The following is a 5,753-nucleotide window of genomic DNA, read 5'->3' on the forward strand; positions in this document are numbered from 1 at the left end:
GCAATTTGGGGGCCAGATTGAGAGTTTAGCAAACTGAACAGTTTTTGTGGAACAAGGACCTTATATAAGCTTTAGCAAAGGGTATGTGTTCCCCATACCTGTTTTTAAATTACAGTATACATCAGGGGTTCTCAACCTGTGGGTCTGGACCCCTTTGGGGGTTGAATGACCCTTTCACAGGGGTGGTCTAAGACCATTGGAAAGCACAGAAATATTTCACAATATATAATTATATATTGTTTTGTAATTAATCACTATGCTTTAATTATGTTCAATTTGTAACAATGAAAACACATCCTCCATATCAGATACTTAAATTGCGATTCATAACTAGCAAGATTACAGTTATGAAGTAGCAGTGAAAATAATTGTATGGTTGGGGGTCACCACAACATGAGTAACTGTAAAAGGACCGCGGCACTAGGAAGGTTGAGAACCGCCGACATAGACTGGTCCCCTTGGCGCGCCCTCTAAGCTTTTGCGCTGCAGTCCCTTCTGTTTCGTGCCTGAGCAGGCCTGGTTCAGGAGGCTTTCCCAGGTTCTTTGGTTTGGGTTGGGGCTGAGGCTGGAGCCATTTTTAAAGCTGAAGTAACTCTTCATAAGTTGAAATGGTTTGGATCTCAGCAAGTCAAATCTTGTAAAGGCCTCCATCTTTCCTTCTTTTAAAAAATGATGTGGAGTCTGTGCAAAAGCTTTGTAAAAAGTGACTCTTCCTCACCTACAACACAGGTGATGTGGATTCACTTAAAAAAAAGATATGAGGCCCTGATGCCAGGGGCTTAAGTGGAGAGCAAATGTTTTCAGAATGACGAGGGCAATGAATGTACAAATGCGCTTTACATGATTAATGTATGTATAGATTGTGATAAGAGTTGTATGAGCCCCTAATAAAATGATTAAAAAATAAAGAAATGCAAAAAAAAGAAAGTTGGGAAATGAAAGATTAAAAAAAAAAGATGCTATAGCTTATACCCAACGGGTCTGGATACTCAAGTCATCAATTAATCTTTATACAGGAAGCATAGGAACCAGTATGATCGAGAACGCCACTTTAATAGGAGGTTACCAGAAAAGCATGCGCTGCCACTGTCTTCTCCCCACCCTGTACTGCAAGTTCCCTTAAAAACAATCTCACTCAAATGCATTGCTATCATGTCACTGCCAACTAGTAGGGAGCACACTTATATGTTATCCCCTTATTTTTGCTAAATTCCCACTCTTAAATATCCAGCACTTGACAGGATATGTAATTGTAATTTCACTCAAGTAAAATGGTTGTGTGACTTTGAGTTTCTGCTTCAACTGTTCAAAAGTTATCCTGTAGAACAATTACCCTGTTTCCCCCAAAATAAGACAGTGTCTTACATTAATTTTTGCTCCCAAAGATGCGCTAGGTCTTATTTTCAGGGGATGTCTTATTTTTCCATGAAGAAGAATATGGTACACATTTATTGTTTATTGTTTTATTAAAAGCAGACCTTGTCTGCTCTGGCTAGGCTATGCTGCTACTAACAGTGAGCTATGAGGCGGCGCCCACCGCTACTGTCCAGAGTTCAGAGTTATGGTAGCTTGGGGGGGGGGGCGCTTATTTTTGGGACGATGCCTTAAATTTCAGCGAGAGGCAAAACTGTAAGTAGGTCTTATTTTCAGGGGATGTCTTACTTTCGGGGAAACAGGGTAGTTATCTTAATTGAATAAATTTGGATGTTTTCCTGATATTGCCATCTCTGGAATTTCTATAAATATCTTAATTTTACTTTTTTAGAGTATATTTTCACTCCAGCATATTAAAATGGCAGTCAGCAAGTTTCAAATGCCTTTTATCACTGACTATTATCAGAGAATTATCAGACCTGGTGCTTAACAGTAACAAGCCAAGGAACTGCTTTGTTCCAGCTGCTCGTGCCTCGCAGAGACAATCTGAGGCAAGTCATCTTGAAATTCTGGAATGTGTAATTTTGCCTTTGATAGCTTTTAAAAGGTTCTTCAAAATTATAGTAAATTAGTTTTACTTTTTGAACTTCCCTTTCCTGCTTGGCTTCAGCACGGTAAACCTGTTAGACATGACTCTCCTGCCATCTAGTGGACCATAGAACTCAGTTCAACTGACTGGATCTTTTTCTTTCCATGGCTGTGCAACCTGATTAAGGGAACATACAAAGTTTTTGTTCATTTAAGAAACTGTTGTTTCTTGGTCACATAGGTAAGATCCATTTGGACCTTTACTGTTTCTCCAATGGCTTATGTCTGTCTTATGAGCTCCTCTTTTGTTTTGTAGAATACACATTGTTATGTGACTGCCAAGAATTCTAAAGAATGTCAGGGGCCATCTTTATATACATTAATTAAAACCGGAGAAGTATAAGAAACAAAAATCACTGTCATCGGGTTGATTCTGACTCACAACGAACTGAGCATGTGGATTTATGAGCTTAAAAATATTTACCAGAGCAAAAAGCCCAGTTTTCTCCCCCAGCGGAGCTAATGATTTCAAACTGCTGACCCTATGGTTAATAGTTTAATTTCTAACTTAGTACACCAATTAAACCACTTAAATTTTTTGTATTATTTGATTTTACATCCATACTTCAATCTATTAGAATAAATGTTTTTTAAACTTTACTTTTTGTTTATTTGTTACCTCAAGTGTTTTATCCACTTAATACTTTTCAATTAGAAGGTCAATTATATTTAAAATAAGACATAGGTCTCTAGTTGGGACAATAAATTAGGTTAAAAAGTATTGCTCCATAAATTATTTCATATGTTATTCAAACTAACTCATACACTAGTAAATATAAATAGTTGTACGTTTAAACTTTATGTTTAAGTTTACATAACTCTCAAGTATCGTGATTAGAACCTATTTTTTTCTCTTATAAAGTAATATTTTAAATTTGCTTAGTGTGTGAAATTTTTGTTAGGTTTCTCGAGTGGGTAATACCTTGATTCTTGGCTTCCCATGATGAAAGAATTCACACCATAGCCAGTTTTGTAATCCAAGAGGGTCTCTGTGAAGGGCAGGGCAAGTTTCAGGTTTTGCAGCCTCAAAAGGGTTCACAACTGGGCACAAGCAACCTCATGGAAAAAAGCACGCCTGCATGTGGAACTGGGGTGAGGGTGTTTCTCAGGGATCTGATCAGGGATCGAGGGGTGGAGGAAGCAAGGGGCCTGAGGGCACAGAGGCCGGAAAGTGAGGGGCTAGTATGCAGATCAAGAACACTGGAGCAAAAGAGTGTGCCAGAGCTTGCTCTCTGCCTTTATCCTAGCGCACCCCCTGACAGAGGGAAGGCATTCTTTTTTTTTTTTTTAAATCACCTTATTGGGGGCTCATACAATTCTTATCACAATCCATACATATGTCCATTGTGTCAAGCACATGTGTACATTTGTTGAAATCATCATTCTCAAAACATTTGCCTTCTACTTGACCCCTTAATATCGGCTTCTCATTTTTCCCCTTCCCTCCCCCCTCCCCCCTCCCTCATAAACCCTTCATAATTCATACATTATTATTATTTTTTCATATGTTACACTGTCCGACGTCTCCCCCGCCCTCTTCTCTGCTGTCCATCTCCCAGGGAGGAGGCTATACGTAGATTCTTATAATCGGTTCCCCCTTTCCACCCCACATTCCCTCCACCCTCTAGGCAGCGCTACTCTCACCACTGGTCCTGAAGGGGTCATCTTTCCTGGATTCTCTGTTTTCAGTACCTGTACTAATGAACATCCTCTGGTCTAGCCAGACTTATAAGGTAGAATTGGGATCATGATAGTGGGGAGCATTTAAGGACTAGAGGAAAGTTATATGTTTCATAGTTGCTACCCTGCACCCTGACTGGCTCATCTCCTCCCCACAATGGCATTCTTGAAGGTATTGGTTGACCCCATTGGCTGGATTGGGCCCACCTGGGTGATATCATGAGGCTGGCCCTAGTTTGGACCACCCAGGTGTAGCTCCCACCTGGCTCAGGGCATGACTGTGAGCACACTTAGTTAGGGGTCTTCATTGGTGTCTAATGGTTGGCTGATTTCTATTCCAACATCCTCTGTGGGGGTCTTTGCAGGGATGAGAGGAATAAAATCAACTACTGTGTCCCTAAGTCAACTTCCTAACATTTTCTAATAGATGTTTTTTGAAAACATATAGATTTGTAATTTGAAAAGTGCTTTGGAAAAAAAGTTATTTTAAATTGCTTTTAATAGAGAATCCTATTAAACATCCAAAACTTAAATTAAGGAAGTACAGTAATTTTACCTCAAAATTGTGATATTAAACCAGATTTTAAAGCATACATTCAAGGAACTCTGAATGCTTTAATGACTAAGAAGCACTTACACAAATTAGATAATCCTAATATTAGAAAGAATTAGTAAAGATAAATTTATTTGGGTAAAGTTGTATATTTATATCTCTATGACAACGTTGGAAGCAACTTAAAGGAACTTAAATTAGAAACTATAAAATGTGTTTACTTATATAAAATTATCATAGCTAAACACTAATATAAGTGGCTATCAAAGGAGGAAAATTATAATTTCTAAAATAATAAAAATGAAAGAAAAATCATTTTGTCTTAAAATAAAAGTATCATTCCAAAATTGTATAAGCAGGATATAAAACCATCCCAGAAAGGAGAAATGGCTGAAAAGCCCTTCTTTTCACTGGCAAAAATTATCAAAAAGCAAAGGTGCTTCCCAAGAAAATGATAAAAGGGACAGATATTGGTTACATTTTGTCTTTCAGAAGAAATAAGAGGCTTTACTACCACTGGTCTGTCAGTGTGGCAGACGATGGTGGCTTGTGTGTGGAAGCTGTGTCCCTGGTATTTCAAATACCAGCAACCTCAACCGAAATGAACAGATTTCAGCAGAGCTTCCAGGGTAAGCGCAGACTATAAAGAAGGAATAAGCTGTCTATGCCAGAGGAATTCGCCTCTGAAACTCCACTTATCTTATTGAAACCTTGTCAGTTATTTTAAACCTAACAAATAGAAGCAAAAGATTGTCACTAGCCGGTTCCATAAGAAGAGCCCTTCAGGTTAGGAGGCATTCAAAATATGACTAAGGAAGAGCTGCCTTCTCAAAGTAGAGTCGACTATAATGACCTCAACAAAATAAAACCTGGGAGAGTAGGTCTTTGGGACCTTCATTTGCTGATGTGGCAGGATTCCAATTGTAAAGAAACAGTTGAAAACATCATTTAATTATCAAAACTTTAATGTATGAATTATAAACCTAGGAAAATTGAAAGTCATTAAAAAAGAATGGAATGCATAAAAATCGATTATTTATATCAGAAAAGTATATTGGTCACTATGCTGAGAGTGACACAATCAAAGGAATGGCTTTGTATTCATGATCAAAAATGACATTTCAAGGTCTATCCTGAAGTACAATTCTATTTTAGGTAGGATGATATCCATCCCCATATAGAGAAATCCAATCAATTCAACTATTATTTGGATTTCTAAACCAACTACAAAAGCTAGTGATGAAGAAATTGAAGAATTCTACCAACACCCTCAGGCATAAATTGATCAAACATAAAATCATGATGCAGTGATAGTCACAGGCAGTTGGAAACAAAGTGGAAGGAACTGTAGTCGGAAAGCATGTGCTTGGTGATAACGATGAAGCTGGAGAACCCATTACAGGATTTTAGAAGACAACAACTTGTTCATTGCAAACACCATTTTTGAACAACACAAAGGGAAAATATACACAGAGAATTCTTTGGATGGAATACAAAG

Source organism: Echinops telfairi, unplaced genomic scaffold (genome assembly GCF_000313985.2).
Source record: "Echinops telfairi isolate 266 unplaced genomic scaffold, ASM31398v2 ScPeMD7_7469;HRSCAF=8507_0, whole genome shotgun sequence".
Classification (NCBI taxonomy): Eukaryota; Metazoa; Chordata; class Mammalia; order Afrosoricida; family Tenrecidae; genus Echinops; species Echinops telfairi.